At 41.8% G+C, this 26,409-nt stretch overlaps 1 long non-coding RNA gene across 1 annotated transcript in view; it reads left to right on the top strand.

Moving 5' to 3' along the window:
• Positions 1–1,115: 1,115 nt before the first annotated feature.
• The window catches only part of LOC307181067, a 40,819-nt gene continuing 15,525 nt past the window's right edge, over positions 1,116–26,409 (top strand). Inside the window, exons 1-3 of the long non-coding RNA XR_013825857.1 lie at positions 1,116–2,452; positions 20,699–20,788; positions 22,346–22,530. This is a non-coding gene — a long non-coding RNA (uncharacterized lncRNA). The remainder of the gene's footprint in view (positions 2,453–20,698; positions 20,789–22,345; positions 22,531–26,409) is intronic.

Genomic DNA, 26,409 nt, shown 5'->3' with positions numbered 1-26,409 from the left:
GGTCCATCTCAGTTTTTTGGTGTACGTTTAAGTTTAACCACGTTAAAAATACTGATAAAAAGTGGCAAGTTGTGATAAAATACAAATGAAGTGAGTCAATGCATTAAGGGCATATTCCAGCTTTATCGCACTCTATCCACATGATCCCAACACCTTTAAACCTCAGCCATGCCATCCCCTTGTGGGGACAATACATATCAATTTTGTGAAGAAGGTTTTCATCCACAATAAAATAGAAGCAAGCGTAATGAGGCAGGAAGTGTGGACTAGGTTATATTTAAAAAGAGAATATGAGTACGTTACAATCTGTGATGTACAAAGTTCTATAGGTATTAGTCATTAGTTTTTCAGTTTTCACACCAGAGGTAAAACCTGGAGGCAGCGGCTGTGCCCCCGTCAGGAGTGTGGCGTGTGGACTCTACTCTCTGAATTACTCCAAGCCCACTCAGCCTGGTCACCCAAGGATCCCCGCATGAGACCACCTGCTTGCTTTTTGTTTCTTGTCTCCATGGCTCAGTGCTTTACTGCCAGAGAGACATGGGATTCCTCCTTTTCTTTTTCTGCTTCACGGAGACAATTGCCAGTGAAAGAAACCCAGGAAAACTTAGCACAAAGCACAAAACCGAGTCTAAAACTCCCAGAGGGGAACTTTCTAAAAGGCCATTAAGTTTCCTAAATGATAACATAAGTGTGAAAAACCTCATAGGTTGGTGCTTTCCGTTTCCTGACATGTAAAAATGGTAATAATCATCACAGCCAGTGAACGACACTGACAAATGACACTCCTGTAGTCTCTCTTAGTTCTAAGCTCATTCACATGTGTCGTTTCATCTTTGTCCTCACAAGGAACTTGTCAGATTTCCATCTCAACGTCCTCATGCGAGTGAGGATAATGTCAAAAAACTTACAGAGAGACTGTGACTTACTCGAGATCACCAAAAAGAAATCTGAATTTAAAGTTCCTGTATCTTAGTCCTTTTCTATTGCAACCACGCCTCGCTGTTTTACTTAAAATTACGTTCATTTAAATAACTGCTTCAGTAAAATGAAATGTTACAAGACTAGGAACCTTTGTAGGCTAGGTTACACATTGCTCTAAACACTTAAGCTACGTTATGGTTTGGTCTGACCATTACAAGTTCCGTACACTGCGGGCTTCGTTCTGGAGGTGTAACTTACACACAGCTTACATTAGCGTCAGGGGTACACGGTAATGCCTCGACGTCGGTATACACTGTGAAATCACCACCAGAATAAGCCTAGTTAAAGTCTGTCACGACACACAGGTGCACTTTTCTTCCTGCAGTGAGACCGTGTTTCATTCAGTGTTACTGAGAAGTAACTGACGTCCGCCACTGCGTTAAGTCTACGGTGTGCGCAGCACATGGTTTGATTTAATGGTGAGAACCGCCCCGTAGAGTTCCAATACTACGCAGCACAGTATTGCTAGCCGTGGTCACTGTGCGGGACATCACATCCCAGGGCTTCTTTCTGTCACAACTAGAAGTTTGCACCTTCCGACCCCTTTTCCCCTATCTCCTCCACGCCCCGCCCCCACCTCTGGCGACCACCACTCCGTTCTCTGCATCTAGGAGCCGGTTTTCTGTCTGTCTGTGGCCTGGATCCCACGGAGAAGAGAGGCCGTGTGCTCTTTGTCTTCGTCTGGCTACTTTCACTCACCCTATGGCCCTCCAGGTCCATCCGCCGTCACACATGGCGGCACGCCCTCCTTTTTCACGGCTGAGTGGCACCCATCGTGCGCGCGTGAGCGCCCCTCCGCTGTATCCGCTCTCCGCTCACGGACTCGCAGGGGCCCCCGCCGCGCCTACTGCGAAGAGCGCTGGGGTGAATGCGCCGCTGCAGACACCTGGCTGAGTCGGTGCTGACCCTGAGGGTTTGCCCAGCCCCGTCAGTGGCCCCAGGGGCACGGTCTGGCGAGCACCAGACTCTGGCTGACCCTCAAGCGGAAGCTCTGCACGGAGGCAAATGTAGGCAGTCCTGTGGGACCTCAAGCCTCAGCCCCTTTGGCCACCAGGGCCCGGCCGTGTCCCCCGGTGGCAGTTAAAACTGGGGCCACAGCCACTGACGTAAATCTGGGGTCACTGACGTAAATCCGGGGGTCACTGACATAAAACTGAGGTCACTGACGTAAAACCGGGCCCCCAGAGGTAAAGCCGGGGCCTCAGCCGTAAAGCCGGCGCCACGGACGTAAAACTGGGGTCACTGACGTAAAACCGGGGCCTCAGACTTAGTAAAACCGGGGCCTCGGACGTGAAGCCAGGGCTGCAGGCGCCTGTCAAGCCCAGGCGGAGTCCCTGGTGTGCTGGGCGGCGCGGGGGCCGCAGGAGGCTCGGCTCTGACCCCGAGGACACCAGGCCGCCCTGTGCGCCTCAGGCCACAGCCCTGCCCCTCCGGCGTCTCCAGGTCCCCATCGCCGTGCAGCAGCCAGGCGGTGAGTTCCCGGGCCTCTGAGAACGGCTTCCGGGGGCCTTGTGCGCCCGGCCCTGGCGGTTCTCAGAGCCAGGGGTTCCGGGGCTGCACGCGGGAGGAGGTCTTAGAAGTCGGGGTGCCGCGTGTGGGGTTCAAACCCTGCTCTTCAGGGAGCAGCCCAGGGTTATGGAGAGCCCGCGTCCCAGAGTAGTCATCGCTCAGCCGGGTTTCGGGGGTTTTCAGAGGAAGTGGTTCCAAGTGTAGCTGTAGATCCCGTATTTGCGGGGTGCAGGGGAGCGAGTTCAGCATCCTCCTCGGTCCCCATCCTGAACGTGAACCCTGTGGTTCTCATTTACCCGACAATACAGATCAGGAAACCGAAGCCCAGAGAAATTCCGATTTTCGCTCGTAGTCACTCACGGTGAACAGGGACTCGTGGACTCAAGAGTCAGGCAGCCCAGGACCCCATGCCATCCTGCCTCCCAGGAAGCTGCGCAGACACTCACTGCTTCGATGCAGTGCGACTGCATTCCTGCTCATGCACCGGTCTGCACAGGGGCTGGCGCAAAAACCACAGACTGGGTGGGTGGTTTCCAGGCCAGAGGCGTGTTTCCTCGTAGTTCTGGGAGCTGGAAAGCTACGATGGAGGTGTTGGCTATTGTGGCTCGTGATGAGGGGCCCCTTCCTGGCTTGTAGGTGGGTGGCTGCCTGCCTACTGCTCACGCGGCCTTTTCCAAGTGCAGAGGAACGGAGAGAGGGGTGTCTCTCCTCCGCCTCTTACCGTCTTAGGGCCCCACCCTTACGAGTTCCTTTAATCATAATCACCTTATAAGAGCCCTGTCTTCAGACACTGTTGCCTTGGGTGTTAGGGCTGCAACATAAGAGTTTTCTGGGGACACAGTTCCGTCCAGGGCATATTAGCAAGCACAAAAATAAATGATTACTAGATATTTGGAACCCTTTGCAATTCTGTGCCTTATGTTTCTGAGGGGCTGCACTGTCTTCCTTTCCGTATTGCATATTAATTTCTCATTGCTTCTGTAACAAACTACCACAAATTCGGTGGCTTAAAACAACGTAAATGTATTATCCTGCAGCTTTAGGGATCAGAGGTCTAGAGTCAAGGTGTTGGCAGGACTTTGTTCCCTCAGGAAGCTTCAGAGAGCGTGCGCTTCCTTGCCTTTTCCGGCTTCTGGAGCCGCCCTGCATTCCTTATCCTGTGGCCCCTTGCCCCACGCAGTGTCTTCCCCACACTGCGTCTCTCTGACAGTCCTCTTCTGTAGTCGGATCTCCCTTTGCCCTGAAGGACAGTTGCCATTCTGCTGGGTCTGCCTGGCTAATCCAGGGCTCTGCCATCTCAATATCCTTAACTTAGTCACATCTTCACTTTTACCACGTAACATAATGTATTCACCGGTTCCAGGGATTTGGATGTCCGTGTCTTTGGGGGGCCATTACTTCGCCTGCCACGTGGTGAGTACTACATTGAAGCAAACAGCTTTCTAATATCATTATGCTATGCTAATCAATAAATTACTAACTTAATATTCTAAAGTTAGAGTCACATATGTTTCAGCTTACTAAAGTGGCAAATGGTAGGCACACCTTGGAAGATACACTTACAAGGAGATATTCCAGTTTCTCATATAATTAGCCTATTTTCCTTGGAAATCAAATCAGGACTTGCCAGTTGTTGAAATGGGCTATCACCAGAATCATTTACTTTCTCAATAATTTAAAAGTATGTGGTGAACTAACATGTGCTTAAAGATCCTGAGTCTGAGTAAACAATTTGTTAAGATCCCTTCTAAAATTCTTCTCATGGTTTCCCGAGGATACAGATAGATGGTCAGTTATTTTCTGCAGCATTTCTCCTCTGATACGGGATATACTTGGGAAGCATCTCTTAGGGTTAATGTTGAAAGTGTTGCTTATTTATTCTAAGTATTCTGCACCTATTTCTAACAAAACACTTTCCTTTGAATTCTGTGTCAGTTTTATCTTCTTCAGTGTACTTGAAAATTGCCAGGTAAGTCCAGCAACTTCATCAGCCTTCATCCTCCTCCTTAAGAGTAACGAAAGGAAGGATTCTTACTTAATTTGGGGAGTACCCTTCGGGGAATTTCATTGGCTAGGTTATTATGTAAGTGGATGAAAGATATTACATGAAGATTGGCCATTGCCCAACTGGAGGAAAGAAAAGAGTTCATCGTAAGCCTGCCTTAAGGCCTTCACAAGAAAACTACTAGCTACCTATAACCATAGTGTGAGTCATGTCAGAGAATCTCATAGCTGAGATTCGTCTGTTTGTTTGTTTTCCTTGAAATCTGCACTCCCTGCCCGCAGAGTGAAGTCTACTTGTCGGTGAGGCATCAGGATCGTTCTCAGTAGGTTTTCAAAATATATTGGATTTAGGAGCCGAATCACTTGCCTCCTCCCCATGCCCCCAGCACCCCTCACCCCTGCTCCAGAGTCTTCTCAGTGCCTTCCTGATATTCAGCACTTAGCCCCTGTCTTGATTTTAAGGAAAACTCTGGATTAGTTCTAAACCCCAAATGTTTAAACCAAGCCTCCTCTGTCTAGCTCACCCCCAGACATCCTACAGATGGTTTTGTTTTGCTTTTGGTCCCAAGTCTATGGTCCTTGGACACGTGCTCTTGGTGACCAGTTATCTGGTCCTTCATGTTTCAAGCTCCATTAATATCTCATTTGCAGAAAGCGCCATTCATAACTAGGTGTCATAAATGATTAACTCCAACAGATAGTCATGGCTATCTGACACATACATAATTTTTTTTTAACATCCTGAATCTCATTCTCATGAAGTACAGTAAATAATTCAGGTCCCATGGTCGAACGTTGAGAGTGAGCTCAGTTAGATGAATGAAGCTTGAAGATAAATACAATTCCATTAACAGAAGTTTATAATGATGATTTATCTAAACGTCTATTTGAAACGAAACAAAAAGCACCTGGGGTGGTGTCAGCAGGAAGTGCATATAGAATCGCAAAGTCAGTTCTGGGCCCCTCGTCTCTTAAACACGTGCAGCCCATCGACAGCAGCAGGAATGTAGAGATATCCACGTTCCTTTCTCGATCCTACTCTGAAGTCAGCAGGGTGGGATGCATGGCAGAAATTTTGAGGATGCTTTAAATGTTGAGTAATCTCCGTACATCTCATGTCTTCTTGGTCTTTGTCATTTGTTCTCAAAATGACAACATTTGTTCTCATTTGCACCAAAATACGTAATTCTGGTAAATTGTGATGTACAGTTGATGCTCGTTAAGCACCATAGGATTGATTGTAGGGTTACAAATCAGTTTTGGATTAGGCAAATTCCTATACAGGGATTCGGCAGGTAGTGAGCATCAGCTGTGATTGGTGAATCTCTATGACCATGTTTTCTCTTTGCTCTTGTGTGTGCTTATACGCTCATTTATATGAGGGTTTATCACTGACTCTTAGGCAATGATAACGGTGCTGAAAAACATGGATGTGGAACTTGGAAGGCATCCACATGACACAAGAAGTCATTCAGACCCAACTATTAGAAAGAGTGAGTGGGCTCTCAGCAGAATGGCGAGAAATAAAATGAAAAATTGCACTTGCTGCAAAATATAACTACCGGTCATTTATCAGACACTACGAGTGTGATGTGACAGTGTCACGAATAACCTGGGTTAAAGAGACGATGAGCGACCTGGGTAGCTAGTGCATCTCAGATAAGCAAACTTTGGAGATGAAACAACAACCATGTTTTGGTTGTAGCTCATGACTTCGTGGGTTAGGTGTTTGGAGAGAACTCAGCTGGGCCCTTGTGCTCCACTTGGCACTGAGGGAGGTCTCGCAGCGGTGTGCAGATGGCAGATGGGGTCTGGAGGGTCCAAGGGGCTTCCACTCACAAGTCGGTTGCCCTGGTAAGTGGATGGAAGTCTGGATTCAGCTGGTAATGCCCACCCGAGAAGATTCCAAGAGGCCCCAAGGATTCCAGGATTCCAGATGCTGTCAGATTTCTGTGATGTAGACTTGGAGACCCAGAATGTCCCTTCAGTTGGTCAAGCAGCTCAGCGCAGAGAGGGATGTAGTGCTCTCTTTCTCTCTCTCTCTCTCTCTCTCTCAGTTGCAGAAAAGGCAAAAAGTGCACCCCGTGAAATTATCCATTCTACCCTTCAGAGTACCTGTAGTGAACATGCTGTACTTCTGTTGACTTCTACACCCCAAACCAATTAGTGGGCAATATATTTATTTTAATGTATTTTAAAAATATCTTCTTAAATCAGGCTTGTTTGCTCATTAATATTTATTTTCTTAATCTAATCACCTAGGGTGAAAATGGAAACTATAAAAAGAAAGGAAATGTAGCTTGTGATGTGCAAATGTAGTATCATTTCCTTAGAAAAGTCCAGAAAGAACAAATAAAAGTTAGCCTCAGTATCAATTAGAGAAGAAAGAAATTTAATTCATGCATGTTAATTGTTTATCACCATTGTAATTGGTAAAGTTAGTTGAATTTCAATATTTTATTTATTGATAGAAAGATGAAAGTCAGAAGGTAGAAACATTTGGAACAGCGTTTTTTCATTTTTCTTTTTTTAAACTCCTACTACTGACTGAGGCTATTAAGGGCTTAAAAAAAAACTAAGCTTATAAATGGAATGGATTTTTCTGTGTACTAACTTTTAAAAAATATTTGGTGTCATACAATTTTTATAAACTACCTTTATAGTAGTGCTAACAAGTCAATATCTGGAGTCTTTAGTAGTTAGATCCCATATATTCTGTTGAATTTAAAGTTGTCAGTGTAAGAAAGTTATGTGTTGTAATGACAGTGAATTAACTTTGGGGGTTCTCAGACCTTTTAGGTGGTTTTCAGGCATGGAGACACAAATAATATATTAAGTAAACGAAAAAACAAGAGGTTAAGTTAAATGACAGAGAACTAAGGCAGTAAAATCAAGTTTCCCTGCAGAAGAGTGTGCTCAGCAGCCAGCCAGGAGAATCTGTGAATAGGAAACACATGCACAAGCTTTTCCGTCACCATCGAGGCCCCTCCCCTCGGTAGATGTCGGTTATGTGGGATCCTTCAGTTTTAAACCCAGGAATAAGCTGTAATAAAACATTAATGAAAACCAGTTTGATAAAACAGTAGAGAATTATTATTTGGTTTCTATCATGACAACTTCTCTTACCACAGCAGCGTCTCATATTTTTTGTCTTTATAAAGTTTTGCATGTGTGTAAAAGTAACCCACGCTTATCATAAAATGTAAATGTTGTAAACGTCTGTAACACAGCCAAGTGGAAGAACCATGTGACACTACAAACAGAGGAGTCCCGTCGTCAGTAGTTTGTACCAGGCTCGCGTTTAGTTCCTTTTGTAATGACAGTCATCCCCAGAGTCAGCCAGGGGTCCAGGGTAGAGAAAGGAGGGAGAGCAGCCCTGGAAGAAAGGGACCTGAGTTCCACTTGACTCTCTGTCTTATACCTGCTGTAAGTATGTGGTGATTTCCTGTAAAATGTACTTAGCAGCACCTGAAGTGACGATTCTCACGTCCTGATCAAGGTCCTTTAACCTCTGAAGAGTCAAAGAGGCCCAGTGAATGGTCTCACCACCCAATACTTTCTCCACATAGCAGAGAGAGACCTCTGAGGACCACTTCAGCTGCCAGAGGACAAGATGCAGAAGACTTTTAACAGACTGACGGAGACACCACCATTGTCCAGTGGTGGCAGCAAGATTTTCTGTGTAGAAGGGTTTAGGGTTGGTATTCTAGCTGGAGCATAGGGGCCAAGGGATGTGAATCAAGCCGCTTCTTCTCAGCAGATCCATTGTATTTCACGTAACTGAAGTGTTCATTGCACATAACTTTTAAGGAGTTGATGGAATTACAGGAGAAAGGACCCCATACCCACCCACACCCATCTACAGCTGTAGAATCTAAAGACCTAAAGTAGAGATATATATTTTAAATTTGAGATGAGGCATATTAGTGTATACACAGGATATTCTGTACAGATTGAACATTGTTTTGGTGTGAGTAATGCTATCCACATGGGGCTCTGGGAAATTTTGAGCACAGGGGTATTTGAAGTGAACGAGACCACGCTACCAGAGCAGACAAACCCATTACATTTCCCACTGTGTCCTTTCTACTGTGTAATTCACCTTTCTTTTCTTTCTTAGAAAAAAAGGCAAGGTTGTTAAATTTTATTTTCATCATCAAACACAAGTTAGTTCCATTGGCCTAGAATAAGTGACATCCCAGATAGGTAGGGAGAAGTTATTTGTTCAACCACTATGCTTAAAATGTAAAGTCCTGCGTTTCTATAGGAAAAAGAATTAAGTCAGGCTCCAGAATTGGGACTTAATTTCTCACCGATCAGTAGGCAACCACATAGGTGGGATCATACTTCAGCTCGTGAACACTTAGAATCAAACATCATTTCAGAGCTGGGACTTTTTTTTTTCCATATGTGGGACTAATTAGTATATGGGACTAATTTCCATATACTGTCAAGAGCATTGGTGTGTAAAAACTTGGGGAGTATTGGTAGCTGCATGCATTCTGATAAGGTGGGATTGCGGGCAGTGGGAAAGAGAAAGGCTGAGAAGAAGGTAAGCAGGAGTAAATCACAGAGGGTTTCATAGGTTTCAAGAGTTTCTATTAGAGTCTGTGAACAGCGATTCAGAAATTGTGCTGTGTTTAGGAATCAGCTTGTTAATTAAATGGTGCCTCCTGGGTTTCCCTTTAAAGAGTCTAATGAAGTCGATCTGGGGTAAGACCCAGAAATGGCTTCGTACTCTTTGAAGGATATATGTTAGTGGAAAGGAGCTAAAAGTTGTATAATCCTGGTCACATAATTTTACATGTTATGGAGCAGAGGGCTGATCCAGTGAAAATATAGATGAAGGCACAATTATATAAGATTTGCCTGTGATAACGTCTGTCAGAAAACAGTGTTCCATGGGTGTCTTGCATCTCTGCACTTCTTGTGAGCAGAAACACCAAGCGCCTTTTTTCTGCTCTATTTTTAAGGAAATTTCTGTAGAGAACATCCTTGGAAAATAGATGCGGTGTCTCCTTCCAGAGTAGAAGGCAGGTTTTCCTGCTGTGGAGTGCAGTAAAGAGAAAGTGTCCCTTGAGATGCTGAGCAGGTCTGCTTGCAGGTTGGGGTTTCCTAACTGTAATACATGCCCACTGTGCATGCCGCAACTGCCTGAGCCGCCTCCGCCCCCAGGAACATGCCATGCATGCTACTGCACCAGCTAACTGTAGCTTGCAGCTAGGATAAAATCTTTGAAATGTCACAGTACTTGACGTATGCTGCTGGGTTTTCATCCTACTTGTAGTTTGTTGAGCTGCTTTGATCTTTATGTTAATTTTTAAATTAATTTGAGAAGACTTGGGGCATTACTACAAAATATTTTTCTGCTCCTTCCTGCCCTCTTCTTCTGAAACTCCTATTTCACTTGTATTGGAGGGCTTGGCACTGAGGCTCTGGTTGTGTTTCTTTTTCCTTCAATATTTGTTTTCCTTTTTTAAAATTTTGACTGGATAACTTCTGTTATCTACTTTCAAGTTCACTGCTTATTTCTTACACCATCTAAACATCTGACGTTAAGCCCATCCAATAATTTTTTCATTTCGGTTGTTGTACTTTCAACACTAGAATTTCCCTTTGGCTCTTTCTTCTGCTTTCCATTTCTCCCTTGATATTTCTTATTTGTAGAATCATTGTTAGTTTATAGTCCGTTAATATTCGGAACATATTTATAATTGCTGTTTTGACATTTCTTTATACTAAATCCAACACCTAGTCCCACGCAGTCAGTTCCTATTGACTGCTTCGTTTTTTCCAATATAGCTCACACTTTTCCTGATGCTGTAGCTTGTAAATTTTGGTTGAAAACTGACATTCAAGATGAAGTACAGCAAGGACTCTAGATTTTCTCCCATAAGGGCTGCTGAATTACTTTTTTGTAACTTCCCTGAACTTCAGCTACAAAATTAGCGTCTCTCCTGATGTGCAGCTCTTGCCGTGTCCGTTGATTTTATTTATTTGCCCATCTGTTTACTTATTGAGTTTTGCCGACGTCCTTAGAGGTGGTTTCTATCTCTGCGTAGTTCAGTGATCAGTTCCAGTGGCTGGGACAGGAGTTGTGATCAGGCAGCTTTATTTCATAAGGCTTCTAACTTCCGCCAACTGACTTGTCTGTGGGTTGAGAAATATATTCAGATGTGTGGCCGATGCTCAAGTCTCTCTTGGCTTTCACTTATCACAGTGTCTTGGGTCTCCCTCAGGCTTGCATAGGACAGTAGTCAGGAAGAGGTGTGGACAGCATATCTCAGTGCTTCTATGGTTTTCCTCCTTCTAGGGTCTTCCTATTAAATCTCTGACTGGATGGCCACTCACCCTGAATACATAACAGCCTGCCACCTTGAGCTACGAAATCTATGTGATTCTCCCCATCTGCTCTGAACTAAATCTGCCACTTTTAGCCAACAAAGCCATGGTTTATGAGTGACCTTTGCCCTGACTCAGTGAGCCACTTCTGGCCGTAAAGCTAGTCCAGTAGCTAGTCCATCCTTCTTTGTTGAATCATTGTTAGTTAGTATATCGTCCTTTAATATTCTGATGGACTAGCTAGGAATTCTAGGCCATCCAGACTAAGCAGAGAATGCTATGACGGTTGAGCAGGAAAGCTACAGACTCACGGACAAAACTCGCCCAAAATTGTAACAGTTTTTTGTTTTTTAAGAATTAACGCTTCCCAATTTGTTGTCGTCTGCATTGGTCGAATGTTAAGGAAACTGAAATAGTTGTTTTTCACATTTTGTCTAGGAATCTACCTGTTTTCTACAAAGGGGAACCAACTAAATTTATTATAACACCCCAACCAGCAGTGGGCTCATTTATAAAATACCAAGTTAAAGATGTTCAACTGTCATTTTGTAAAAGACTGAGTGAAATTTAGGCAGTGTACATAATTTTAAGAAATTCCATATGTTACCTAACAGTGTAATAGCTGGATCACATGAGAAGTACACTTTAAATTTTTTTATTTTTAACTGACAAAGTATTTCTCAGATTGGCTGCATCATTTTACATTCCCACCAGCAACATACAAGGTTTCCTACATTCTCACCACCCCTTGGTGTTTTCAAACCTGTTTAGTCATTGTAGTGGGTATGAAAAGTTCCTCCAAGAAAAACAGGGTAATTATAGAAACCATCTTATCTGTGTCACCTCTCTCAAGAATCAGAGTCCTGATAGAGATGTTTTCCACTGTATGAAACTGATTTTCGTGTATGTTAATGGGTTTTCCAGCTGTTTACAGCAGGAGGGTAAGTTTCATTCCAGTTACTCCACTAGGGCTGATAGCAGAGACTCATAGCTAGAATTTGAACTAAGATTCCCTGGTTCTTTTGGTAGCTTTTCGTTTCATTTGTAGGTAATAATACTTAGGAAGCGATAAGCATGCCAATTACCTTTTGGACTGTGTCAGAGGTGGTTTGTCTAATTGAATGTTTCTACATCATTAGATACAGGCCAACCATGTCTTGTGTTTATTTACTGTGTCTATTATGTTTTATATGGGGTTTTGTTTGTTTGTTTGTATGTCTATGTGGTCCATTTCTTTGCTCCCTTATTTGAATTTATTTCGCTGTCTTGAGTGTTAGGAGGTCTCCAAACACAGCCTCCACACAGTTCTGCCCCTCTCCTTGTACAAAGACCACTCCTCCCACCAGTAGAGCTTGTGTTCCTTCCCCTAGCAATGTGGCTGAGTTTTAAACCACAGTGACTGGGGGTGGATTCTTACGCAGCAATATATAACCCCAAATTTCAGGAATATTTGTATTTTGTTTTCATGTGGACCTTTATATGTTTATAATGTCCTTATTCTCATTTTTCCTTTCTTAGTTTTCTACTCATTTATTTATTAACTTTAATTTTCTGACTCCCACCTATTATATTCCCCCCACCCCAAAGACACTGTTTCCTGTCTTCTCTTGACGATTCTTTTCATTTACAGTTGTGTTATTTCTAAATTGTAAGGACACTTAAGATTATTATACTGTTTTCCTATCCTCATTGCCCTTTTCTTTAGTTATCTTTTTAATTTAAATCTGTTTAGTCCTTGACTAGTTCTGTAACTGGTCCTGTTTGCACCTAATCATCCCATTTCTTGCTGTGTGTAGGAGAAGTCAGCGTTCAACTTCTGACAAAAATTCACAGGTATCCTTGACACCACTGACTCAGTAACACATAATATATTCCATTTCTTTTTTGCAGAATAACTGGTGATGAATCAGTAGTCACAGGTGTTCCAACACCTTACGTTTTCAAAGACATTTTATACATTTTTGTAAGACTTTTTATGTTCTACATAAATTTTCACCACCATCCTTTGCAATACACAGATTCAACTTCGCATTGTACTGAATCAGTGTTTCCTCAACTTCTTTGAAAATAATGTCGACTGTAGTTATAAAATAGACTCTCCATAGACGCTACTTTTTCAGTCATTTCAACCTTGGCATTGACTCCTGGAATAAACAACAAGGTAGTATTGGTAACATCCATTGACTCATAAAGGGCCAAGAAAGGTCACTTGAAATTATTTGTCTTGGTATTTATTGACTAATGATAATACTTCCAATGTCATTAACTCATCAAACAACTGTTCTCACCAAAAGACTAATAGGCTTTAAAAAGGCCACTTTACACACATTGCTTCAACTGCTGCAGTCAGACGTAATTATTGATAATTCATCATGGGGACCCTGCTTTCCCTGCTTGACTGGAAAGAGAATCACTCAGAAAATTACTTTATTGCAGCCTTAATTTATAATTATTTTTGTATTTGTGAAGGAATTCTGTCCTGATGTCAGACTGCTTTATACATTTAGTAATTTTTCTGAATGCTGCTTTTCTGTGAGGTGGAAGGAGTGGGTTGAATTTATAATCTGGTAATGTTGGTGTATATTGTATTATTTTAGCCCAAGTATAGTGTCATTACATAATAAACACAATGTTTACCATCTATTTAATTAAGAAAATAGTGCATACTCCATAATGCCTGGAAAATTATGAGAATCAATGTTTACTTTTTTCTTCTTTTCTTCCTTTGACCTAATGGGACCTGTAGTTTCCCCACTATCTGATGATCTTGTTTGTCACTTTTCAGAGCCCCTTCAGCATAAGAAAGTGATCTAACAATCATTCAGCCTCTTTGATTATGTTGTGTAGCTCTTTTATGTGCGACTTTCTTAATTCACTTGATTCGTCTGGGACTGGTAGATATTGTGTCTCCTTCTGTTGTTTTGACCACCTCAAAACTTTGTGTTTTCTCTAGTTTTTGCTTCAAGGAAGTTGTGTCTTTCATTTGTGGCACAGGGAGCATTAACCTTTTGTATGTGCTTTGCATACTTTAGATTTTTAAATGTCTCTCTCTGGTCTGGATCTGCCTTGGCTTGAATCAAAAGCATATTCCTTGCATTGGTTTTTGTTTGCCTTTGTCTATCTTTTCACCTATATCCTTTTTTAAATCACTTTGCTTAAGTGCAGGGAACATTGAGTGGAATTTTGTTGATGACACAAACGAAAAGCCTTTTTTCTTCTATAAACTTACATTTATTGTTGTGGCAGATATTTAAAATCCGAGTTTTCTTGCTTTAGATGTCTGTGACTCTGTGTGTGTGTGTGTAAAACTGTTGTGGTGCGCCCATCTCCGTGTTAGTGGTGCCAAGGAGAGTCTAGTATTAGGTTCGTACCTGACAAACACTTGATGAGTAGAGGAATGGATGTTTAGGATCACGCATTTTAGTCTCGGGTGAACCCAAGCCTCGCCACTTCCTAGCTATGCAATCTTGAGAAAGTGATGGAATCTCTGTTTTTTTAAAATTCATCTGATAAATTGAGACATTACCACCTGCCGTACAGTGTTGTTGAAAAAGTTGCGCGCAGTCCTGCTTATAAAATCACGGTGCTGGCATGTTTGAAGTGATCGAGAGACAAGATACACAAGTTTCCTCACATCCTGCCGTGTCAGGTCCGACAACCAATGTCGGTGGGATCCAACCCATGTTTTGCTTTAAGTGAAATTCCTTGAAGTACCTAAGCCTTTTAATTTCTTCAAGAAAACCATGACCAAACTCAACTTTGGACTGTTAGACTAAAAGCAGGTTATCAATCCAGTGCCTGAGAGAATGCAGTTGTCTCTCAGTGCCTGAGAGAATGCAGTAACAGACGGCCTTGTTAAAGCATTCCAAAAATAGTGTTCCAGAGGTGGAAGAAATTGGACACAAAACAGATCTTGTCCTCGTTGTTGAATTCACCGGTGGTGAGAGGTCGGCTTCCGGGAGTTAGATATTTATTTAGGCCACTGATTCATACCGTGATAATAAAAAAAGTGAATCGTCTTAGCTTCATACTGAGAATAATGATTTTATCTTATCCAACTACATTAAAGATCGTGCAGCCAGCGTGTCAATTACAAAGATAGTGTGTATCAGAGAATGAGAGATCTTTTTGGGTATTTTTTAAACGTAATTAATTGATGTATTTATTTATTTATTTTTGGCTGCGTTGGATCTTCATTGCCGCGTGGGCTTTACTCTAGTTGGGGCGAGCGGGGGCAACTTTTTGTTGTGGTTCACGGGCTTATTGTGGTGGCTTCTTTTGTTGGGGAGCGCAGACGGGCTTCAGTAGTTGTGGATCTTGGGCTCTAGAGCACAGGCTCAGTAGTTGTAGCGCACGGGCTTAGTTGCTCTGCGGCATGCGGGATCTTCCTGGACCAGGGCTCGAACCTGTGTGCCCTGCATTGGCAGGCGGATTCTTAACCACTGCGCCACCAAGGAAGTCCCTTTCTGGGTATTCTTTATCATATGAAAATGAAACTTTTTTTTTTTAACCTGCTTATTGTCTGTTCTCTGAATAGAATTAAGATCCGTGAGGCCACAACCCATGTCTGTTTTGTTTACTTAAACAGTGCATGGTACACAGTAAATTCAATCAAAGTTTATTTTTAAAACATTTGAATGAATGAAGTCTTTCACCTGAAAACTGAATGGAATATTTGATCTTTGATAGAGATATCCCTGAGGCGTGCAGAGGAGAAAAACTGTATTAATCCTTTCTTCCTCAGGTAGGCTAAATTATTTCTGGGAATACAAAGCTGCTACCTTCTTGAGTTATCCACTGTGGTGTGTAGTTTAGAGGAGAGACCCATCCGAAGAGAGTGTTTCAATTATCACCTAACTGGGGTGATAGCAGGATTAAACTAGATGGGAGAGGTGACATAATAAAGAATGACTGAGAGTTTCTGCATGTTGAATAGTCAGAGGACATTGTCCAGAAGTGCCTGGGTAATGGGAAGAATGAGCTAGACCCCAGGGAGACAAGCGTTCCAGGCAGAGGGAGGAGCACAAGTAAATGTGTGATGTGAAAACAGACTTCTGTTCAGAGTAAAAACTAGCTTACTTGTCTGGGAGTGTAGTCAGTAAAAGAGGAGAGGATTTAAAGATAAGGTAGATTTTATTTACTTAACTTTTATTGTTTTCACTTTTAATCCAGGCGAGCAAGTTTGCTTTTTATCTTAAGCGTTTGGTGTATTTTAAACAGAGTAGTGACACTGTCACCTTCACCTTTAAATGCTTTTTAGAAGATCACTCTGGCTCCTTGTGTGGAGAAAGCATTTTAAAGAGGATGTAAAAAGAGGATTCAGGCGACTGTTACACTCAAGGATTATAAGGATTTGGAGCAGTGTGGAGTTCAAGAAAGTAAGACACATCTGGATGCATTTTGTACATCGAATGGACGGGAATTGAAAATGGTGGATTGAAAATGGTGGATTGAAAATGAGGAAACAAAAATCAGAGCTAATGGTAGAAAGAATTTGGCGCTTCAGCAATTGAATTGCTAAATGGTGACATTTATAGATCTGGAGAAGAAAGGAAATGGTATAGGATTGAGGATGGGTTAGAATTCAGAGTTTGTTTTGAGATCCTGATGTTGAGATTCCCATTACACAAGTAGGAGGAGATGTCGCATCTGAACTTAAGGGATTTGTTCCCATATACGTGGTATTTAACAGTATTAAACTGCAGTTCCACGGCAGACATTTGTAAGGTAGAAGGGAAGAGGACCCCAAAGAGATCCCTAGGAGTTCTATAACATTTAATTTTTGAGCCACCAGGCAGGGGCTCTTAAAGGAGATGGTGAAGGAGAAAGGAAAGCCAACCAAAAAAAAGATTCGAAAAGCGGAGAGTGTTTACCCCTGTGGAATGCTGCTCAGCCATCGGTCCTGACATGTCACGTCTGCAAGAGCAAAGCAGTAATCGTTGGATTTGAGGACTAGCAGGGGTGCTGCCCGGGAGCTTGAGAGGTTTAGTGTAGCTGGGATGGTGAGAAGTAAAGCCAGAATTGTGTGGGAGAATATGGAGTTAGGAAAACAGAGACTGAAGGTAGCCCATTCAGTATGTTTTGATTTGACGGAGAACCAAAGATGTGTCCTCTCGGGAAGAAGCCGTGGTGGTGGTTAGGGCGTTGTTGGACAGGGGCCTGGCAATTGTGCTGCAGCACTTCAGCCTTCTACCAAAATGGGACCAAGCTCATCCAGAAAGACTCTTGGACGTACCTACAGGTCATGTTTGATAAGGGCACCCTTGACCAGTCAAGTTGACGTGCAAACTAATCAGATCACAGATGTGTTCCTCCATCCATGTTCACTGCCTGCCTTTCCCTTACAAAGCCTAACTTGTATCTAAAGCCATTCTTGAACCCACCTTATCTGACACTCAGACTTCCCCAACCACAAAGCTTCCTACTGGCCATTCAGCTTGAAATCTGCAGACAGGAGATACAGAACCTCTTAAAGCAAGCGGGTCCACCTTTGGGATCCCTGCTGTCAAATTCTTCCTAATGGATCGTCCCTCAGTAACTCACACTTGTTCTGGTTCTGACTGAATGGTTAGGAATACATGAAATCCCTACTCGATATATCTATCCTTCAAATATTTGAAAACTGCTATCTTACTTTTTGGAGTTAATTTTCTTCACTTTTGTGCATTATGTTTTAACAATACAAATTCTTGCAAGGCTCAGTTCAGCTCTACTGTTCTCTAAGTGTATGGGCTTTGCTGTTGCTGATCTCCTCAGAATGTGTGATGTTCACCACAGAATTTGGACAACAGGAAGGGACCAACTGGTACACATATAGTGGTCCATGACCCCCACCATAATTTCTACACAAAAGTGAAGCCCTAGAAACGGAGGAAATACAGCTCCTAAAGATACTTGTAAGCAATAGACATACTGATTTCTAGAAAGATTTAACATTGCTTTCAGGGTTTAGAAGGCCAAAATAAAGTTTTTTAAACTCTGCAAATAATATGTTGTGGGAATTAAAAAGAAATCCTGAAAATTTGTATGCTTTGAGGAGTCTTATATGATGTAAATGAAATCAGTTCCCGACCAGGCTGGGTTCCACTGCCAGTCATGTTTGCATCCTGCATTGTCCCCAGAGTGTAGCCCAATCTTTGAATTGGGAGACCCTGAGCCTTTGGAAGTGAGAACTGTGTACAGTGACAGCATGTGTGGTGGCACATGGAGGCTCTGTTGACAAGTAGTTCAGTAGCTATACTTTTGTACATAACCTAAGAGAATCGGTTTCTTAAAAATATATGTATTTCTGTGTCAAACGACATCTTGAGTATAATAAAAATATGTTAGGCAGGCAAAGAAACATAAGGAACAGGCTTGTTCTGTATCTGTAGTAGAAGTATGGCCCAGGAGGACGTATGACCAGGGACTGGAACTGCTCTAGATGTTATGCTGTAGGACGTATTTTTCTTGGCATGGGAGTGAAAGCTGTGCTAGGTAATACTTAACTCTGACTCATCTTTGCAGTAATTGGAAGATTACTAAGAAGATGTCCATGTGGCGTAAACTTCAGACAAGCGTGTAGGTGAAGCCAGTGACTAACGTTTATAAGTGCACGTGTGGCTGAGAACGCTAGTGGTCTGCATTGGGAGGATTATAGATCTGTAAGAGCTTTGACAGCACAAAACAGTTTCTTCTGGGAATAAACAGTGGGAAAAGTCCCATAGTTTATGCTTTTAAAGAATATAGTAAATGCAAGGGAAACGAGAGGGAACATTAGAAAAATATATATTTATATCCAAGCTGCCAATCATTATTGAGTATAATTTTTGCAGTCAAATGTTGTATGTATGTATTTTGGAAACACATAGAAGGTTCATTCTGCTGCCTATGGAGTCCTCTTAACAAATTGCATGTAGAACTTTGGCAGGAATGTTGTACTAAATTGTTCAAGTGGGCAATTCAGTGAAAAAGAATGTGGCCTAATTAACATATTGAGGTATCTTCAACCTTACTAAAATTTACAGAATCGATAACTTAACAATAAAATGTCACCTCTGGAGTATTCATTTTTTTAAATATGGAAAGGTAATATCCTTACTGGGAAGTTGCAGTGAGATGGTCTCTCTTCTACAATCTTAGTGGAAGTGTAAATTGATACTACATTTTAGAAAGCATTTTGGTAATGTCTAGTAAAATTGTAAATATTATGTGCTTCATAACCTGGCATTTCTTTTGTTTTGTTTTGTTTTGTTTTTTTTGCGGTACGCGGGCCTCTCACTGTTGTGACCTCTCCCGTTGCGGAGCGCAGGCTCAGCGGCCATGGCTCACAGGCCTAGCTGCTCCGCGGAATGTGGGATTTTCCCGGACCGGGGCACGAACCCGTGTCCCCTGCATCGGCAGGCGGACTCTCAACCACTGCGCCACCAGGGAAGCCCTGGCATTTCTGATTTTAGCAATTTATACTCTAGAAATATTTCCTCAAGTCTAAAAAAAATATACAAGAAGTTAACACTGTGTATATTAGCGACATGTTAGGAATAACTCATCAAATATAATAAATTGCTGCATATTTTTATAAGAAACTACTATACCGTGCTTAAAAAGAATGATGGGATAGTTGTATTTCTTAACATGGAATATTGTGCAAGCAGAATAGCCAAAAGAAAGCGACATGTTGCCATACGTGAGACAAAAATTTTAGAATAGCTAAAATAAAACGTCAATTTTTGTACAAGGCATAATTTACTTTTTATAAAAATTTTATAACACTTGTATATTCAGAAGAAAAATCAAAGAAATATTCAGAATGTCAGGCAGTAGTAATTTATTAGGTACCGTACCAATTTGGGAGACTTCCACTCTTTTAATACGTGAGTGGATTTTGTAATGCTTGAATTTGGATGGTTTTTATACACTCTAATCAGGAGAAATGTAACAATGTTAGAAAACAATAGGAATTAAAGGAAGAATAAATTAGTATATTTTTATTTCTATCCAAGTTACCTCTAGGACGGTGTCCACAGCCCTTTGGCTGGTCTGGTGATTCTCCTCCTTCTGATCTTATCTCTCACTTTTCCGTCCATGAATCTTGGTATTTAGTCAGGCTGCTCTGACCTACTCTGTGTTTAAAAAATCGGATTTGCACACGCTCCCATCCTTATTTCTGTAGGTGCCAGGCTCTCCTTAACACATGGTATTGACTGAAGGACCAAGGGTGACATAACACTCATCGACATTCGTCCACTGGAATACATTAGCACTGTCACATCACTGACGTAAATTCCTAGGACTCTTACAGACTAAACAACAGCAATTACAACAAGCAGACGGATTTCACAGGCCAGTGTGTGCTCAGATCCATATCTGCTTTGCTGACAGGTCAAAATACTGTTGAGTTTCTATGCTTCCACAAACTGGGAAACTAAAGAGTTTCTCTTTTTTTTATTTTTCATACCACCATGCTTGGTTCACACTTGGTATTCCATGTAACGGATTTATCTTAGAGGTTCCAAATTGAAAAGTCAGTGGAGGGAGGAGAGATACAGAAAGAAGCTACTATTTCTCATTTCATAACTTAATAAAATATGAGAACAGAACTTCAGTTTTTACTTTGACTCTTTACAAAGCTTTGGGAATAACCACTGTCTACTTCTGCTCTTGGCAAGTAACCTTCAGCGTCCCTGGGCTACCCTACGTCTGCCACAAACAACACTGCTTGCAAAGATCATATCCACCTTACATCTGGCCCTTCTTTTTGGTGCTGAAAGCTTGTATTCCTGATGTGCTATCCCAAATACACTCTCTTTTTCTATAGATTATTATTGTTATTATTATCATTATTATTATTGCCAAGTCTCTGACATGTCGCTTTGCCATGTAGATTTTGTTTTATGAAGAGAAATGTGGGAAATGAAACACTCCAAGCAACAGAGACACTTAATTTTCAAGGGCATCTGGAAAATTCACTGAGGTAGGTCATATTTGGGGCCACACAATAAATTTCAATAACTTTAAAGGATTTAAGTCATTCAAATTATGTTTTCTGGTTACAGCAGAACTAAATCAGATATCCAGTAATTTGTAAAGTATGCCAGAATTTGAAGTTAGACAATAAACACCTCAGCAGTACCTGGGTCAAAAGAAATCACAAGACAAATTAGAATATGTTTTGAATTTAACAGAAATGAGCAACAATGTATGAAAATTTGTGGGATGCAATAAGAGCAGAACAGAAGGAAGTGTACAGCTTTCATTTTGCTTTTTTTAATGAGAAAAGAAGGTCTCACATTAGTGAGCTAAGCTTCCTCCAGGAGAAACTAGCGAAGGAATAACAGATGAAATCAAAACCTGGCAGAAGAAAGTAAGTGAAAAAGATATTATAAGAAATCAATGAAAATGAAAACAGAAAACCACCAGAGGAAATCAGTATGCCAAAATCTGGTTTCCTGGAAAGATCAATAAAAATGATAAACTTCTAATCAGAATGGTCAAGAATAAAAGAGAGAAGACATGAATTACCAATAGCAAGCAAGAAAGGTACTATACCACTAACGATTCTACAGATGCTAGGAGGACACAATAAAAGTGTTATGCCAGTGAATTAGATAACATAGGTAAGGTAAAAATAATCCTGAAAAATTACCAGTCAGTCAAGGGAAAAGGAGATGACCTGACTGACTCTGCCTATTGGAAACATAGATTTCGAAGTTTAAAAAAATTTCCACAAAAATGATACCAGGCACAGAGAGCTACACTATTGTATTCTACCTAACATTTAGGAATGGAAAAATAATAATGCCACCAATCCTAACAAATTCTTCCAAAACTTAGAAAGGGCGGGGGGGACACTTTAAAGTCAGTTTAAGACCTTTGCCTAATCTGTATTGAAATGTGAAAAGAGACATTTCAAGAAACGAAATTATCTTTATAAACATAGATGTGGATTTGAAATATGGATCAAGGGGCAATAGTGGTTGAATATTAGCTTTCCATAGGTCCCTAGTTCTGAATTAGTTTAGAAGTTTCTCCCCTCTTTCCACTAACACTTAACAGCAACCACAGCATGAGTGTAGAAACAGATAGTGTGTTGGATGTAATCTGGGGTTAGCCATTTGCACATCAGCGTAAAAGAAATGTGTGTGTATGTGTGTACGTGTCCTTAAAGCATACGCTGGCCTCTCTCTGCCCTTCAGTAACTCCATCCTCTGGAAGGTGGAGTGGGTTAGCTGATGGATGCGTTTGGTAAGAATCACTGAGCAGGTACAGCTTGGCTTCATCCTTCCTCCCTCGGGAACCGTCCTGTCCGCAGAAAGCGCGTGCTCTCGTCTGCAACCCCAAGCTGCACATTGTAGAGAAGTCCACAGCTTTTGGAGGAAGCTCGCCCTGGTCCAGCGCACTGGAAGTAGTGATAAGCCTGCAAACTTTGAATTCAGTATGAGCACGGATGTCTTTCTAACAGAAGTAACTAAGCCACATTTATGATGATGTTGATTTGTGCACTTCTGTATCTGCATGTTTTATTTTACAGCTTGCTCTGTAACGGGTTCATGAAGAACAGTCCAACTCCTAGGGACCCCTCAGAGACCTCGGCAGTTGCTGAGAGCAGGAGTGATTTGGGACTAAGGAAGTTTATGGAAGTGTCAGGTGGATGGAGTGTTTATGAGTGATGTTTCCTCAAGAATAAGGAAGATGAGCAATGCTGGCAAGCATGAGGTAAAAAGGATCTAGATACCAGAATCTTGAGGGGGACGTGCTAAGAAGATTCTACTACAAAATGTGTGTGTGCGGGGCGTGGGTGGGGGAGGGGGTGAGGCGGGCGGGCGGTTTGAAAAGCACGCCCTTGGAGTTGAAGTTTGAGAAGAATAGGAGACTCGGAATCAGATGCTAATAAACACAAGAGATCAAGGTCTCTGAATAAGGTTCTCTCTCAGAAAATAGTAAAATAATGCCAGTAGGTGAGTGAAGTTTTGTGTCAGTTCTAAAATGGAATTATCTCCTTGGGACCTTGGCATTAACCTTTCAAATAAGAATACACGGTTATTGTTCACAGCATTGCTTCCATTCTATACTTACTTTTCACAGCTTTGGGACTTCTTTTTTGGTAGCCAGGGAAGTGAATTTAAACAATTTTTCTTTCGTTTTGCTTTTATCCTATTTTGAAAACTGGCTGTGTGTTTATGGCTTAGACTTTCAATCTGTCATTTCTCTTATAAAATTTGTACAGTGACACTGATGCCAGGTGTCAAGTCCAGCCACCTCTAAAATGCCACTGTTCAAACCAGCCGTCTTAACACAGGAGCCATAAGACTTTATTGCTCTGGGGGATTAAAAAATATCCTAGAGTCTTGGTGGGGCTTTTGGGGTCTTGCCATGAATTTGTAGTGATAGCCAAAACAAAGCGGGGATATTTCTGAAGAGTGGCACTTTAAAAACTCTTTTCCTTGCTCTGCTCCATTTTGGATAGGCATGGAAATGTTTTCTGGGATGCCTTTTTCCAGATCTTACTGGAAAACCTTTCAGTGTTTTGTTGTGGAATATGATATCCGCTGTAGGCTTTTCGTAATGACCTTTGTGATGTTGAGGTAATTACTGTCTATTCCTACTTTCTTGAGAGCTTTTATCATGAAATGCAATTGAATTCTCGCAAATGCTTTTTCTGCATCTCTTGAGATAAGCATATGACTTTCACCTTCCATTCTGTCCATGTGGTTTGTCATATTAATCAATTTTCATATGTTGAAATATCCTTGCATCTCAGGGGTAAAATGCACTATATCATGGTGTAGGATCCTTTTACTGTGCTGTTGACTTCAGTTTGCTAGTGTTGTGTTGAGAACTTGCGCATCTGTGTTCATCAAGGATATTGCCTGTAGTTTTCTTTTCTCATGGCGTCTGACTTTGGTATCAGGGTAAGGCTGGCCTCATAAAATGAGTTTGGAAGTGTTCCCTTCTTCAGTTTTTTGGAATAGTTGTGGAGTTAATTCTTCTTTAAATATATGATGGAATTCATATATATGCATATATACATGAGAAATGTCACAGTATGTTATGTGATTTCTGGGGAAACTTTGGATATTCTAATCAAGTTTCCAGGACCTCTTTAAAAATAGCCTGCCGAATGTAAGATCAAGCTTCTGGCATCATCCAGACTTGGTCTTGAGGAAATTATTAATAATTGAAGATAGAAATGTGTGGGATTAAAAGTAAAACTTTCTGGAAACAGAGTATCTGAAAGGCATCTGCAATTATTTGAAAGCAGCCTAACACCCCACAGCGAGTGCTGAGCTGTGCTGACCATGGGCAGGAGGTCTGAGCAGTAACAGAGGGCAGCGTGAATAAGATACCAGCCACCTGCCAGCTGTATAGTGAAAACAGATGAAGGCTGCTGTGGGGATTTAGCAGAAGGCACTCAGCGCTGCAAGGGTTCCGGGCTTCAGCGTGTGCTTCACATTAAACTCTGTGCCAGAGGAGACTCTCAATCCCTAAGATCAGCCAAGTAGGAATAAAGTGAAATTGTCAATAGGATGCTGAATACATGAACACATTACTACATGTCAGATATGTAAGTAGAACCCAAAGGAACATATTGTATAAATCCTCCGAGAAATGACAGTAGAGAACAATGTAAGCAATAGCATGTTAAATTAGATTTTAATTTGAGGCTGAATGTCAAGAAAAATTTATATGATTATCAAATTGAGCCTGATTTGCATAGTTCCTTAAAATTATATATATATGTGTGTGTGTGTGTATAATATGTATGTCTATATATATGTATAATATATATACACACATATATATATATACACACTATGTATATATAGAGAGAGCGCGCGCGAGAGAGAGGCAGAGAGAGAGTATGTAATCAACTTAGCTGAGTTAAATTTATAAATATATATACAAATTTTACTCAGCTAACTTGATTAAATTTTTAAAAGTTGTAGCAGGCTTTGGGAAAATGCTAAAGTTTGAAGTTCAGCACGTTGTTGCATATATAAAACGGAAACAGACATTAAAAGCCCTGATATAGATGTGTATCCCCGTGTTAGCTTCTTAACGTGAGACTCACCTGCATTATGAAGCAGGGATTATAATCATTTTTCTCTTTTACAAAACTGTCCTGAGAAGCAGACATGGTAATATATATTCAGATCCTTGGAAAAGTTCTGTGCAGTTGTAGAGGGTCACTGAAATGACCCACGACCTTGCGTTATAGTTCTGAAATTTGCCATTTTTTGCCACCCTGTTTTTAAATCAAAGTGCTTGGCCCTTCAACAGCACCATAAGCTTTGTGAGGGAGAGCCCCGCCCCTATGAAGCCACAGTGATGGGGAAGGTAACCCGAGGCCTCGTCGTCACTGATCAGTTCAGGACCTCTATCTCCGGGGGATGAGACGGTGGCTTCTTCTGGGACTCACCCCGCTGAAGCTGTCGGAGATGCAGAGTCGCTGGGCTCACAGGCTGGGCTTGAAGCTGCCGCCGACCCTCTTCCCTCATGTGAGTAAGACCTGGGTTAAGTTTTAGCCTAATGGGTGCGGCCAAAGCTGACAGCTCAGCACAGGCCTCTGAGTCTGGTTTCTAACTCTACTAATGAACTGCAGAAAATGGCAAACACTTCCTTGTCTTTTGAGTTGAAAAACAGGATCTTGAAACTTTCAGGTGAGACAGTGTGGTCTTGAATCATGTTTTTAATCCTCAAGTGTCCTGTCTTTTGAGTGTCAGAAGGCCCAGCCCTGGAAATTTGACATGAACAAGGAAAGGGGAAAAGCTGAAATGAAGGCCTACGCTGTCCTCAAATTAAATAGACTGGACGAGGGGGATCCCCAGAAGGTTAAAGGCACCGAGGCCTCGTGGTTGGTCTGGGAGATGTCAGAAGGAGCCCCAAAGCAGGAGAGACTCCTCCAGGGGATGTTCTGGGAAACTCCACACTTAGAAGAGGTGAGGCAAGGGTAGAGCAGGATCCTGTAGCTCCATGGGAATTTTTGGGAAAGAACCCACAAAGGCACCCAAGCCTGCTGAGGTCCAGAAGATGTGTCAGGTAGCATTAACAGCGCTGCCCACAGATTCCCAAGAGGAAGGTGGGAGGGTGAGGAGAGGGGTGACGTGCCCTGAGGACGCTCCCAGACTTGTGAATATGCCCGGTGAATTTTCACTGCCTAAAAGTCAAGGCTTAACAGCAACCGTAGGAATGATGTCATAGGGGGTATATGCTGAAAATTGTGGAAAGTGTTTTACCTTGTTGACTACGTGGCACCTGCTATAAGGCAGAAATAAATGCTGTAGGAAATAATGTGTATAGTTATAGAAAGATGAGGTTATATTTTGCATTATATGTGGCTTATAAAATTATATATGCTGGGATCCAGAAAGTATAGTGGTCTGGTATTGCCTTATTTTGTTTTAAGTGTTAAAGTTATGTTTTCACTGTGTTTCCTTTAACCTTTTAGGCACCAAATTTGAGGCACTTCTAAATTCAAAGGAGAGAACAAAAACAAATACACTGTCTTCACCAAGTGTCCAGATATGTAGTGCCAAGGTCTCATTTTCGTTCATTTCTAACACATTTACTTTGACATTCTTTTGAAGAATCCGT

The sequence above is a fragment of the Stenella coeruleoalba genome (assembly GCF_951394435.1).
Source record: "Stenella coeruleoalba genome assembly, chromosome: Y".
NCBI lineage: Eukaryota > Metazoa > Chordata > Mammalia > Artiodactyla > Delphinidae > Stenella > Stenella coeruleoalba.
Note: the sequence above shows the minus strand (reverse complement) of the source record. Positions and strands in the feature narration are given on the sequence as shown.